This window comes from Dasypus novemcinctus, chromosome 18, assembly GCF_030445035.2.
Source record: "Dasypus novemcinctus isolate mDasNov1 chromosome 18, mDasNov1.1.hap2, whole genome shotgun sequence".
Classification (NCBI taxonomy): domain Eukaryota; kingdom Metazoa; phylum Chordata; class Mammalia; order Cingulata; family Dasypodidae; genus Dasypus; species Dasypus novemcinctus.
Genome location: NC_080690.1, coordinates 78,436,189 through 78,452,021, shown reverse-complemented (window position 1 = coordinate 78,452,021; position 15,833 = coordinate 78,436,189). Strand labels below are relative to the sequence as shown.

Here is a 15,833-nt window from a genome sequence, read left to right as displayed (position 1 = left end):
ACCCATAAATTTACATATCAAAAAAGAAGAAAGAGCAAAAATTGAAGAACTAACTGCACTTTTGACGGATTAGAAAAACAACAACAAAGTAACCCAACAAGAAGAAGAAGGAAGGAAATAACAAAGATAAGAGCAGAACTAAATGAAATAGAAAATAAGAAAGCACTTGAAAAAAATAAACAAGACCAAGAGCTGGTTTTTTGAGAAGATTAACAAAATTGAAAAACCTTTAGCGAGACTAACAAAGAAAAAACAAGAAAAGATGCAAATACACAAAATAAGAAATGAGAAAGGTGATATCACCACTGACCCCACAGAAATAAAGACTATCAATAGAGGATACTTTGAAAAACTATATTCCAACACAAATGACAATTTAGAGGAAATGGACAAATTCCCAGAAACACATAAGCAGCCCATATTGACGAAAGAAGAAATTGAGGAACTTAACAAACCAATCACAAGCAAAGAGATAGAATCAGTCATTAAAAATCTCCCAACTAAGAAGAGCCCAGGCCAGATGGCTTCACAGGCGAATTCTACAAAACATTCCGGAAAGAAGTAACACCAATCCTGTTGAAATTATTCCAAAAAATCGAAACAGAAGGAACATTGTCGAACTCTTTCTATGATGCCAACGTTATCCTAGTACCAAAGACAAACAAAGACACCACAAGAAAGGAAAATTACAGACCAATTTCTCTAATGAACCTAGATGCAAAAATACTTAACAAAATACTTGCTAATCGTATTTAACAACACATTAAACGAATTATACACCATGACAAGTGGGATTTATTCAGGTATGCAAGGATGGTTCAACATAAGAAAATCAAACAATGTGATACACCATATAAACAGATTGAAGGAAAAAAATCACATGATTATATCTATAGATGCAGAAAAGGCAATTTACAAAAGACAGCACCCTTTCTTGATAAAAACACTCCAAAACATTGGAATACAAGGAAACTTTCTGAACATGATAAAGAGTATATATGAAAAACCTACAGCCAACATCATTTACAATGGAGAAATCCTGAAATCCTTCCCTCTAAACTCAGGAACAAGGCAAGGATGCCCATTGTCTCTGCTCCTATTTAACACTGTCTTGTAAGTACTTGCTCGAGCACTGAGACAAGAACCAGATATAAAAGGCATTCAAATTGGAAGGGAAGAAGTCAAAATTTCATTATTTGCAGATGACATGATCCTATACATAGAAAACCCTGAGAGATCTACAACAAAGCTTCTAGAACTCATAAATGAGTTCAGCAAAGTCGCATGTTATAAGATCAATGCGCAAAAATCAGTAGCATTTCAGTACACCAATAATGAGCAAGATCAGGAGGAAATCAAGAAACAAATACCATTCACAATAGTAAATAAAATAATCAAATACTTAGAAATAAATTTAACTAAAGAGGTAAAAAACTTATACACCGAGAACTATACAAGACTGTTCATAAGGAAATCAAAGAAGACCTAAATAAATGGAAGAATATTCCTTGTTCATGGATAGGAAGACTGAATATTATTAAGATGTCTATCCTACCAAAACTGATCTACACATTCCATGCAATCCCAATAAAAAACAACACAGCCTTCTTTAAGGAACTACAAAAACTAACTATGAAATTTATTTGGAAAGGAAAGAGGCCCTGAATAGCCAAAGACATATTGAAAAAGAAAAACGAAATTGGAGGAATCACACTTCCTGACTTCAAAACATACTACAAAGCGACAGAAGTGAAAACAGCATGGTATTGGCATAAGGAGAGACACACAGACCAATGGAATTGAATTGAAAGTTCTGATATAGAACGTCATATATATAGCCATATAATATTCGATAAAGCCACCAAACCCTCTCAACTGGGAGAGAATGGCCTGCCTATTCAACAAATGGTGCCTGGAGAACTGGATAGCCATATGTAGAAGAATGAAAGAGGATTACCATCTAACACCTTATACAAAGATCAACTCAAGATGGATCAAACACCTAAATATAAGAGCCAAGACCATAAATATCTTGGAAAGCAGTGTAGGGAAACATCTACAGGATCTTGTAACAGGAAATGGCTTCATGAACATCACACAAAAGCACGAGCAGCAAAAAAACAAATAGATAAATGGAACTTCCTCAAAATAAAGCCTTCTGCACCTCAAAGGAGTTTGTCAAGAAAGTAAAAAGGGAACCCACACAATGGGAGAAAATATTTGGCAACCATATATCTGATAAGAAACTTATAACTTGCATATATAAAGAACTCCTATATCTTGAAACTAAAAAGATAAACAACCCATTTAAAAATGGGAAAAAGATTTAAACAGACACTTCTCCAAAGAAGAAATACAAATGGCTAAAAAGCACATGAAAAAATGCTCCAAATCTCGAGCTATCAGGGAAATGCAAATCAAAACTACAATGAGATATCATCTTACTCCCATAAGATTGGCAGCTATGAAAAAAACAGAAGATTACAAATGTTGGAGAGGATTTGAAGAAAGGGGAACACTCATCCACTGCTGGTGGGAATGCAGAAGGATCCAACCATTCTGGAGGACAGTTTGGCGGTTTCTCAAAAAACTAACCATAGATTTGCCATATGACCCAGCAATACCACTGCTGGGTATATACCCATCAGAACTGAAAACAAGGACACAAACCGATATATGTACACCAATGTTCATAGCAGCATTGTTCACTCTTGCCAAAAGTTGGAATCAATCCAAATGCCCATCAACAGACAAGTGGATCAATAAAATGTGGTATATACACATAGTGGAATACTACTCGGCTGTAAGAACAAATACACTACAAACACATGTGATAACATGGATGAATCTTGAGAACCTTATGTTGAGTGAAGCAACCCAGGCATTGAAGGACAATTACTACATGACCTCAATGACATGAAATAAGCAACCTGCCTCAGAGAGCTAGAGACTGGAAAATAGGCTTACAGGAAATTGGGGGCTGGAGGAAGGATGTGAGCCGACGTCTGCAGGAGTGGAATCTATGATGAGCTGGTGGTAAGTATGAGCACAAAGAAGAGATAAAATGGGGGCAAGGGGTGGCCTTCGGGTGGGGCTTTGCGGGTTTGAGGGGGACTGGGCATGGGCAGGGAGGTAATATTGCCCAAAAAATTGGGGGGAGGGAGGGGCAACATACGAACAGAGGAGAGTGTCAGGTGTTGGATGAGAGTAAAATGCTGAGAAAATCGTATCAAAATATAATTAGGAGGGTTACCTGTTGGGGATGGTCTGATGCAGGACAGACTCCTAGGGAATGGCTGAAGGCTCATTTTGCCAGGGTGGGTTGTACCATTGGGTAGAGACCCAAGAAGTGAGAGTTGGGGTGGACCCACATTCTGGGGAGGACTAATGCCATCAAATGGAGAGAACTGTATCTCTGGAGAGAAAGGGTGGCTCCCAAGGCATTAGGGCAGTTGAGCAAGTCAGGCCCTGAACACTGTTGCAAGTATCTCTGGACGTGGCTCCTCAGGAAATGGAGATTGGCTGTCACTGTGGGCCCCAAGGGGAGGGGAAAATGGATGGGGAACGGATGGAACCAAGGTAAATGTGGGGGCAAGAGAGGAGTTTCGCGAGAGTACACAAGGATGAATATAAAACATGTAATATTATACCAAACACATATAGGGGACGACAGACTAATAATGTAAACCATAATAAAAAACATAGGATAACTAAAAAATTTAGAAAACTGAATATCTTAAAGTATGGACCACATTGTAAGCACAGATGTCACCTTGTTTGAAAGCTATTGTTTCGGAGTCTGTACATCAGTTTCAGGAAATATGATATGAATAAGTTAAAAGATTATCGCTGCGGAAGGGAAAAGGTTTTATGGTGGATGTGTGGGAGTACTGTATATTGTATATATGAATTACTGTGATCTAAGACTCTTGTGAAGAGAAGCTCAATAATTAGGAAAAAAGAAAAGAAAAAGATAGGATGTAGAAATTTTTCCCAATCAATATGTACTCTAGATCTAACCTTTAAACTCATCGCTATATTCCATCTTGCTAGTAAGGGAAACTGACATTATATTGGGATTCACTTTACAGAAATTTTGGATCACAGAGTGGTTCGACAATGGCGGTGGAGGAATACTGGTATGGGATGTTATTGACAGGCTATATATGGTTGACAGGAAGTTATACAGGGCATAGGTCCAGGGTGCATGGTAATGTTTAGATATACTCATAGTGGAAACAATTAAAAACAACAGCTGGGGGGGTACTGTGTTCCTGGCTGTGGGGGCTCTGTCGTGGCCCCTAGGGGAGCAGCGACAGTCCCCCAGGTGCAACGGTAAGAACCAGGAAGGGATGAGGGTCCAACAGTGGGCTCCTGATACTAATGGCAATGCTTGTGAGCCTATACACCTGCAATAAGAACAAGGCCTAGAGCATCATTGTGCCTGGGAGATTCCTCCTGACAGCCTTCATGTTACTCAAATGTGGCCATTCTCAAAGCCAAACTCAGCATGTAGATGCAGTACATTCCCCCCAGCGTGGGACATGACACCTGGGGATGAGCCTCCCTGGCACTGAGGGATCACTACCAAATACCAGCTGAAGATGCAACTAGAAAATGACCTTGAATTAAAGATTCAATGCGGATCAGCAGAATATCCCTGTCTACATATAATAACATGACTTTAAAATGCTGTTTGACCTAATGTAAGAGGGAAATGGAAAGGAGAAATGAGTTTATATGGCTACGAGTCTCTAAAAAAGAGTCTGGAGGTTGTCAGAAGGAATGCCCTTATGCACAACTGAGCAGAGTCTAAGAGACAGATAAAGTAGATACAACCCCAGGTATTGGTTCTTTTGAGGGATAAAGAGACCCACGGGTTCTATGGTCATGGCAGATGGGGTTCACTGCCATATCAGATGGCCCTTCTTTGGAGCTGGTGTTTCTGCGTGATGGAACTGGACTCAGATGGGATCTCTTTTCAAAAGACTTTCATGCTACTTTAGTGGAATTGTAGTTGGTGCTGGGGTTTAAGATATATTTAGGGGATTTGAATCTCTGGACTGACAATATGATAGCCAGGCCCTGAGCCTCAGCAGACTTCAGCTCCTACACTCTGATTTATTGGACTTACCCCACTCAGCTAACAGGGAGTTGAAGAAGGTCAACCACCACACCATGGAGCCTAGAGTGCCTACAACAGAAAGCAGGAGGAGTGCATCCAGTATCCATGTGGAATCTAAGCCCCCACTTGACATAGATGTGCAATGGACACAAACAATCCAATGTCCACAGAGAAAATGTGGCATTGGTGTGGGAAGGGTGGCCATGGTGGCTGCTGGGTGCGGGGAATGGGAGGAAGAGATGAGATGTGGAGGCGTTTTTGGGACTTGGAGTTGTCCTGGGTGGTGCTTCATGGACAACTACGGGACATTGTAGATCCCCCCAGGGCCCACTGGATGGAACGTGGGAGAGTGTGGGCTATGATGTGGACCATTGACTATGGGGTGCAGCGATGCCCAGAGATGTACTTACCAGGTGCAGTGGATGTGTCATGATGATGGGAGAGAGTGTTGCTGTGGGGGGAGTGGGGGGTGGGGGCGGTGGGGTTGAATGGGACCTCATATTTTTTAAATGTATTATTTTTTTAAGAAAATGAATAAAAATTTAAAAAAAAATAACTCACCCTGCCACCAATACCTTGCATTGTTATTAGACCTTTTCAACTAATGATTAAAGAGCATTGTCAAAATGTTACTACTAACCAAAGTATTTTCCCCAGCCCACCCCTATTATTATCTTTATATCATTTATATATGAACATACATAAACAATTAAGTGTATGGTAAAAAGTTGTGAACTTACGAAGGAAACATGCATAACATCATACAGGTGTCCCATACATCAACCCTCCACCAACACCTTGCATTGTCATGAGACGTTTGTTACAAATTATGAAAGAATATTGTCAAAAGCTTATTACTAATCATAGTCCTTATCTTACATTTGGTGTATTTTCCCCCCAACCCACCCTATTATTATTTTTTTAAATATATTTTTTTATGACAGAAGTTGTAAGCTTATAAAACAATCATGCATATTTGCAGAATTCCCAAACAACAGCCCTCCATCAACACACCACAATGTGGTGTGTCATTTGCTACAGATAAAATAATATCACCTGGTTATTACCATGTCCATAATGTACACTTGGTTTACATTTCTATACTGCTTCAGTATCAACACAGTACATCTTTCACATAGATGCAAGAATATTATATTATTGCTACTAACCGCAGTCCATAGATCACTCTAGCTGTATTTTTCCCATGCTTCTCCACATTCCCAACACCCTGCAGTAGGATATACATTTATTCCAGCTCACAAAGGACACTCTTCCATCTGTACCATCAACCACAATTCTCATCCACCTCTTGGTTTACTGTGCTATCCACTTCCTACATTATTCTCTAGCATTCTGTCACTTGGCATTTACATAACGAGACTACCATTTTCAGTCATATCCCCATTTATAAACTAGTTGTTACTCACTGTGTGTTGCCATCTAGTCTATACATATCCATACCTTTACAGTAAAGCTAATTAAAACTTCTACCTACATTAAACATCAGTAGTCCACTCAGTCCTTCTCTTATCTCCTTTAAGAATCCAACATCTACCACCAGGAAGATATTTTTCTACAATTTCTTCTAGAAGTTTTATGATTCTTGCTTTTATTTTTAGTTTTTGATCCATTTTGAGTTAAATTTTGGATAAGGTGTGAGATAGGGGTCCTCCTTCCTTTTTTCAGCTATGGATATCCAATTTTTCCAGCACCATTTGTTGAATGGACTGTTCTACCCAAGCTGTGTGGATTTGACAGGCTAGTCAAAATCACTTGACCTTACATGTGAGGGTCTGTTTCTGAATCATCAATTTAGTTCTATTAGTTTATGTGTCTATCCTTATGCCAGTACCATGCTGTTTTTACCACTATAGCTAGATAATATGATTTAAAGTCTGGTGATGATAGTTTGCTTTTCCTTTTTATGATGTTTCTGGCTGTTCAAGACCCCTTATCCTTACAAATAAATTTGATAATCATGTTTTCCATTTTTTAAACATGCTGGTGGAATTTTTATCAGGATTGCATTGAATCTGTATATCAATTAGAGTAGAATTGACATCTTTTTTTAAAAAAGATTTTTTATTTATTTCTCTCCCCTTTCCCCCCTCACCGTTCTCTGCTCTCTGTGTCCATTAGCTGTGTGTTATTCTGTGTCTGCTTGCATTCTTGTCAGCAGCACTGGGACTCTGTGTCTCTTTTTGTTGTATCAACTTGCTGCATCAGCTCTCCATGTGTGTGGTGCCACTCCTGGGCAGGCTGTGCTTTTTTCATGTGGGATGGCTCTCTTTACAGGGCACACAACTTGTGCATGGGGCTCTTCTACACGGGGGACACCGCTGTGTGGCACAGCACTCCTTGCACACATCAACACTGAGCATGGGACAGCTCACCACACAGGTCAGGAGGCCTGGGGTTTGAACCCAGAACCTCCCATATGTTAGGCAGATGCTGCATCAGTTGAGCTAAATGCGCTTCCCAGAATTAACATATTAATGATATTTTGTCTTCCAATCCATGAGCACGGAATGTTCTTCCAGTTATTTAGGACTTTTTTTATTTCTTTTAACATTGACTTGCAGTTTTCTGAATATAAGTGCTTTACATTGTTGGTTAAGTTTATTCCTGACTATTTGTGTTTTATCTGTGCTATTTTACTTTCACAACTCTTTTGACACTTTCAGTTACTTTTATTGATACAAAAGTAAATAAAAGTTACTTTTATTGATATAATCTTCATTTCAAGACTCTCAGGACTCTCTCTCCTGTCTTTCCTTTTCAGGCTCTAGCACACCTTTTAGTATTTCCTGAAAATCTGGTCTCTTGCTTAGAAATTCTCTGTTTCTGTTTATCTGTGAATATTCTAATATCGCCTTCATTTTTGAAAGACAGTCTTGCTGGATATAAGATTCTTGACTAGGGAAATGGATATGGCTCTGTGGGCTCCCATATACCATATGGGAGGTCCAGGATTTGATGCCCAGGGTCACCTGTCGAGAGCAAGCTGGCCCACGAGGTGAGCTGGCCCTCACTGAGTGCTGACCCATGCTGGAATGCTTCCCTGTGCTGGAGTGCCCCTCTGTGTGGGAATGCCACTCTGTGCAGGAAAACCACCCTGTGCAGAAGTGCCAGCCAACACTGAGAGCTGGCACAACAAGATGACACAATAAGAGACAGAGATGAGAGAGAATAAGAAGACATAGCAGAACATGGAGTTGAGATGATGCAAGAGAGTAATCGCCTCTCTCCCACTCTGGAAGGTCCCAGGTTTGGTTCCCAGAGCAACCTAATGAGAATACAAGCAGACACCGAATTACACACAGTGAATGGATGCAGAGGGCAGACAATGGGGGGAATGGGTGGGGGGAGAAATGCATAAAATAAATATTTTAAAAAAGATTCTTGGCTGGAAGTTTTTCTCTTGTATTATCTTAAATATATCAGACCATTGTCTTCTTGCCTCTATGGGTTTTGGTGAGAAATCAGCACTTTATCTTATTGTGTATTCCATACACGTTATGCATTGCTTTTCTCTTGCTGTTCACAGAATTCTCTCTGTCTTTGGTATTTGACATTCTGATTAATATGTGTCTCAGAGTTGGTCTATTCAGATTTTTTTTTGGATAGGAGTATGTTGTGCTTCTTGGATGTGGATATCTCTGTCCTTCAATAGGGTAGGGAAATTTTCTACCATTATTTCTTCAAATATTCCTTCTGCCCCCTTTCCCTACTCTTCTCCTTCTGGAACACACATGACACATATGTTTGCACACCTTTTGCCTTCATTTATTTCCTTGAGACCTTGTTCAATTTTTTCCATTCTTCATCTGTTCTTTTGTATGTTCACTTTCCGAAGCCATTTCTTCAAGTTCACCAATCCTTTCTTCTGCCTCCTCAAATCTGCTATTATATGATTCCAATGTTTTTTAAATTTCATTTATTGCACCTTTCATTCCCATAATGTCTGCTATTGTTCTAAGTCTCCTTTCAAACTCTTCTTTGTGCTCATCCAGTGTCTTCTTACTATCCTTAATCTTTTAGCCATCTCATTGAATTTATTAAGGATATTTTCTTGAACATCTATGATTAATTGTCTCAACTCCTTTATGTCATCTGGAGGCTTATCGTGTTCCTTTTACTAGGTCATATCTTCCTCTTTCTTCATGTGGATTGTAATTTTTTGTTGGTGTCTTGGCATATGGATTACTAGAGTATTTATTCTGGATGCAATTTTCTCTTTAGTTTAGGGCTTCCTGTCCTTTTCCCCTTGATGGTTAGGTAGTAGGAGCCAAGGATGTAATTGGCGCTATAAGCTGTGGAGGCTCAAGCTGCCCTCTTTGCCCCAAGGACTGATGAAGCTTCTCCCAACTTTCTCTTTTGCCAGGGGTAGGGACAGAGTCACACTAGTGTGGAGTAATCCAAGGTCTAGACTGGTCTAGACTGTAGTTGTCCAGAGAAGCTGATGAAGCTTTGCCCTCTTTTCTCCCCTGCCTGGGGCAGAGAAGGAACTGCAGGAGTAGGCAGCAATCTATGCAGTGTGGGTCCAAGATGACTACATTTGCCCCATTAGACTACTGATTATTCAGTCTGTGGCAGTCAAAGTTACCTGCAGTTACCTCAATAGGCTGGTGCAGGGGTCTGCCAGCCCCCTCCTGCTAGAGTTAGAGCTGAAGCCTAGTCTAGGGCTGCAGGCCAAACTGGGTGAAAGCAACCAGTTCCTACCATCCCTGTGATTTTTGGTCAGCCCGGTTTCCCCTCATGCTGAGGGTGGAGTAAAAATGGCTGCTAATGGCCTAATTCCAACTTGAACAGATTCACACCCTACCTGTTCCTAGGGTTATAGCTTAGCCAGCTGAGTCTACCAATCAGTAGCTGAAATTGGTAGCCAACAGTCTCCTCCCCTGCTTTTGGGAAATGAAGTGTCCAATTCCAGCCACAGAATAGCTCTGGCTTGTGCTGCCAGATTAGGATAATCACTGGCCTCTGTAAATTAGTCAGTAATTTCCTGGAGAGGCTGCTGCAGGTTCCCCCAGCATCTTCCCTGTTGCAGGTGACACTGGGTCCTATGCTTGAGCTGGAATCTGATCTGAATGGAAAAAAGCCAGTCTACACCAGCACTGTGATTTTCAGTCTGCTCCGCTTCCCCTCTTGGCAAGCACAGAGTTAAGATGGCAGCTACTGGCTTCTCTCTGACTTGCAGAGGCTTAAACTTTAGCTGTTCTCAGGATTAGACTTTAGCCTGCTGAATTTTCTGATCAGTAGCTGAAGTTGGTGCCCAAATGTCTCTTCCTCCCCCATTTTTGGGAAGTGGGGCTTTCAATTCCAGCCACGGAACAGCTCCTGAGGTGGCTTGTGCCTCCAATGGCAGATGGGCTCTGGCTTCCATGGCTTGGAGCACACTACTTACAAATCTTCTCTGCAGATGGGCAGTCTCCTCTTTCCATTCCTTCTGGATGCTCTTCTGGCCTCCTGAAGCCCCCAAACAGGTGCTTGACACAGCTCCAGAAAGCTCTGTGTATTTACTAACTGCCCTGCAGCAGGAGCTGACTCTAGGAGCTCCTTACTTTGCCACTGTCTTGCTGGTTGTCCAAGATATTTTACTGAATTGGAAAAACTAACTATGAAATTTATTTGGAAAGGCAAGAGGCCCTGAATGAGTGTGATGGAGTTGGACTCAGATGTGACCTCTCTACACATGCCTCTTCTGTCACTGTTACTGAATCTGTGCTTGGCACTGAGGTTGGTTTATGCCCAGATTTCTCCATTTCTTCCTCAGCAACTATGTCCTTTTTTTGTCTTCTAAAAAGTTTTAGATCACAGTAAAGTCACTTATACAATATAGGGGACTCCCATATACCCAACATCAAACTCTTTGTCCACTTCCTCAGCAATGGTCTTTTTACATGTGGATACTATATTTGCTATAGCTGATGTACAGATATTGAAATATACCTACCAACCATGTTTCCATTATGGTTAACATTATGATTCATATTTTAGACAGTACACTTTTCTAAAGTTTTGGTTACATTATGGTTTACATTATGGTTTACATTTTAGACTATACACTTTTATAAATTTTCGGTGAAATTTAACATGGCTTATATTCATTGTTGAATGAACTTGTGGATCACTTCCATTGCCCCCCAGTTATCCCCACTTCCATCCATTCTATTCCTCTTTCCCCTCCCCTCAGGGTCCGCTGTGATATCCAAGCTTCACTGCTTGAAGGATAAGATTCATAGATCAACAATGCTAAGGACTTGACACTCTAGTCTGTCATCCCTGATTGGGAGCCACCCATGGTCTCGAGATACCCTCTCCTCTGAGGACATCAGTCCATCCCAGGATGGGGGTACAACACATTCCTGCTCAGTGTGTAGATCTCCAACTACTGATATAACACAATATGACAAGATGAGCACTTACACACTCCCTAGAAGCCTGCCTGAGGTGCACCCTCTGCCAGATGCTCCCCATCAAACACCCTAAACAAGTAACCCTTCTTTATTACATTTTCTAAAGAGTTTTCTCAATGTTATAGCTTCAACCAGGCACCTGACACTCTCCTATGTTCACCTGCTCACCCCAAATCCTCCCCCCAATTCCATGGACCATCTGGCCCATCCTCCCATCTAGCTCCCCTCAAGCCTGCAAAGCCCCACCCAATAGTACCCCTAAGCCCCCGTCTTATTCCTTCACTGCACAAGTACTCATCTCCACTTTATCATTGATTTGCTTAATTCATATCAGAGATGTCATGTGTTCTGCATATGTCTACCAGGTCCAGGTCCTCTAATATATTATTCAAAGTCTTTGTTTCTTTATTGATTCTCTGTTGAGATGTTCTGTCTAATGGTGATATTGGTATATTAAAGCCCCCTATGATAATTGTAGAGGCATCTATTCCTCCACTTAGTTTTTCCAATGTTTGTCTCATGTATTTTGAGGCATCTTGGTTGGGTGCATAAATTTTATGATTTTTCTTTCTTCTTGAAAGATTACCCCTTTTACTAATATGTATTGTCTATCATTGTCTTAAATAGTTGTGCATTTTTTCTGATAATAGTGTAGCTACTCCTGCCCTTTTTAAATTATTGTTTCTTGTACAATTGTTTTCCAGCTGTTCACTTTCAACTTCCTTGAATCCCTTGGTCTAAAGTAGGTTTCTTGTAGACAGCATATAGATGGGTTATATTTCCTTATCCATTCTGCCAATCTGTGTCTACTGACAGGTGAGTTTATTCCACTAACATTCAGTTATTACTCTCAAGGAATTACTAACATTAGCATATGTTCTTTGGATTTGTGTATGTCATTTTTTTTCTCTTTTTGTCTTTTTGGTTATTCTTACACTTTCCTCCAACTCTGTCTCCTGTTTCTTTCTTTCCTCCTGCACAAGTCCCTTTAGTATTTCTTGAAGAGCAGGTTTCATATTGGCATACTCTCTTAGTTTCTGTTTATCTGTGAATATTTTGAACTCACCATCATTTTTGAATGTCAGCTTTGCTGGATAAAGCATTCTTGACTGGAAAATTTTTTCCTTTAGTACTTTGACTATGTCATACCATTGTCTTCCTTCCTCCATGGTTTCAATTGAGAAATCAGCACTTAATCTTTTTTTTTTTTTGTACTTGGATTTTCAGGAAAAAGGATTCCCATACTTCTTAGAGCAACTTTATTATTTGATTAACATATGTAAAGTCTTTCAGGGTAAATTCAGAGTAAGTTTTTTATCTTCTCCCCCAAAGGCTTCAGACAGGTTCTTTTCGAGTACAAATCTTCAATTTAGGTTTTCCCAGTTGTCCAGTTTGGATGTGTAGGGTTACCATGGGGCTTGAGGTTTGAAGGAGCCAGTTTAGGTAACCCCTGTAGGGCGATCATGGCTTAGCTAGAGCAGAAGTATATTGTGTGTCCCTTTACAAGAGTTCAGAAAAGTGTGTCTTTTGTTTTTGTTTTTGTTTTTTTTTTTTTGTCCTGGAGGGTAAAGGGTAATATACTAACAATTAACTGAAAAAAATTTTATCCCTAATGAATCAAAACTAAAAAAAAACTATCAAAAAGAGGACTTAGAGTCTTCATTACATTGCTGCTAACTCTGGGTTCAGTTGATCTGTCTTATCTTCTGAAGCTTTGATCATATATCCCCCCTTCTTTTCACCAAAAGGCACATTTAGCAGCTGCATAATTCTGTCCAGCAGCCCATGGATTATCTCAAACCCAGGGTTCTTGTTGTAATAAACAGGACAGGGATGCCTGTAGTTTCTTGCACCTACATCTCTGCTGGAATCTTTTACTACATAGTCAGAGAGTTCAAACAGCTTCAGAGGAAGGAACATCTTTCAATTAGCTGCTATTGTCTTTAGGAGGCCAGGCAGAAGGGTAGTGCATGCCACCTGAAATTCAGCTGTTTTAGGATTACTTATGTGAATTGCCTTTGTTGCAGATATATCCAAACCAAGTTTATCAGAGATATCTTCTTGGGAGCACAGAGCAAATATAAGTGCTTCAGTGAACCCAGCCGCTGCCATGTCTTGTCTTACAAGTTCTGTAGGCTTATTAAGGGGAAATTGATTAGCTATGGTGTATGTTTTTGGGAGAGTCATCTGAATGTTGTTATATCCATAAGCAATAGCTGCATCTTCCATAATATCACATGCATGGATAATGTCAGCTCTGGTTGGAGGGATTTCAATCTCTATTTGATTCCCATCGCCTATGACTTCTGATTTTAAATACATTCTGGTCAGAAGCTTTGCAAGATTTTCTGGAGTTTCTCTGATTCCAACTTTTTTGTTAATGAGATCAGCTCTCACTATTTCCTTTCAGTAAGCCAGTTCTGGAAAAGTATAAGATTTTCCATTAGGAAAAATTACCTCAGTTGCTTCAACCATAAATTGATTCTCACAATATTCACTGAAGATAGTGACAATAATATCAAGGACTATTTTTGCCTTAGTAACATCAGTTTCTGTACATTCAATTAATACATTTTTAGTCTTTACTGTTATTTTGGAATGATCCCCATTGATGACTGGAGACATTGAAAGAATGACACTGTTGCTATAATAGATAACAGGGTATAGGGGCTTATTTTCAATGATATGCAAATAATGTTTAAGGTGGTTGTCATTCTTGTATATGTTCATCAATTCACAAGGTGTATATTCCTTTGTCTTACTTAGAGTCTTGAATTTGATATCTGAAGGACGCTTTGTAGTGTAAGTAAATGGGCCTGACAAAGTGTCCAAATCATGGGTACCAATAGCAACCAAACCTCTTTTCCTGCAAATAGTTGATGTAATCTCTCCTGAAGTTCAGTGAAGCTGTCATATCGATCTTTAGTGAACTTTATATTTCGGAGAACTGCAGCTACAGCATAAGGACGTATTTTAGCTGTCTCTTCTGTGATAATTAATTTCTCCATTCGCCATTAAACGTTTATAGACTGAGGCCTTTATCTTCTTTATCTTTCTTTAAAGACTTGAAGTCCTTGGACAAATCCTTCCAGACAGAGGAGATCATATAACTTCATCAAGTTCCAGACCAAATTCAAAGCATAGTTCATCAAATTCTTCTTTGGTGTAAATCCGGCCCAGGGCTTTGAAGAGCAAATCCCACTTCACAATAACAGTCGGCATTGCAAATCAGGAGCACTGCCTGCACTTAATCTTATTCAGCTTCCCATCACTGCACAACTGCTTACCTTCACCTTATCATAGATTTTGCCCATGTGGACATTGGCTCACCAACTTCCTCTCCCCTCCTATTTCCTGTAAGGCTATCTTCCAGACTCTAGCTCTCTGAGATGGCTCAATTTGCTTAATTCATATCAGAGAGGTCATGTACTATTTGTCCTTCAATCCTTGGCTTGCTTCACTCAACATAAGGTCCTCAAGATTCATCCATGTTATCCTGAGTACTAGTACTATATTCCTTCTTACAGCTGAGTAATATTTTATTTTGTGTATATACTAAAATTTGTTTATCTATTCATGTGTTGATGGGTATTTGGGTTGATTCCAACTTTTGGCAATGGTGAATAGTGCCACTATGAACATTGGTGTGCATATATCAGTTCGTGTCCTTGTTTTCAGTTCTACTGGGTATATACCCAGCAATGGAATTGCTGGGTCATATGGCAGATCTATAGTTAGTTTTTCGAAGAACTACTAGTCTGTCTTCCATAATGTCTAGATCCTTCTACATTCCCACCAGCAGTGGATGAAGGTTCCCATTCCTCTGCATCATCTCCAACACTTGTAGTCCTCTGTTTTTTTAATAGCCGCCAGTCAAATGGTTGTAAGATGGTATCTCATTTTAGTTTTGGTTTGCATTTCCCTAATAGCTAGTGATTTTGAGCATCTTTTCCTGTGCTTTTGAAATATTTTTATTTCTTCATTGGAGAAGTGTCTCTTCAAATCCCTTGCCAACTTTTAAAATGGGTTGTTTGTCTTTTTATTTTTGAAATATAGGATTTCTTTATATATGTTGGATATTAGACTCCTATCAGATATATGCTTACCAAATATTTTCTCCCATTGGTTAGTCTGTCTTTCCACTTTCTTTTTTTTTAGATTTATTTTATTTATTTCTCTCCTCCCACCATTACCCTGTTATCTTCTCTGTGTCCATTCGCTATATGTTCTTTGATGTCTGCTTGTATTCTCATTAGGTGGCTCCAGGAACCAATCCTAGGACCTTCTGG

General features: G+C 39.8%; 1 pseudogene; it reads right to left on the bottom strand.

The window, feature by feature from the left end:
* Positions 1-13,206: 13,206 nt before the first annotated feature.
* On the bottom strand, positions 13,207-14,766 carry LOC131274178 (phenylalanine--tRNA ligase beta subunit pseudogene; annotated as a pseudogene).
* Between the last annotated feature and the right edge of the window lie 1,067 nt (positions 14,767-15,833).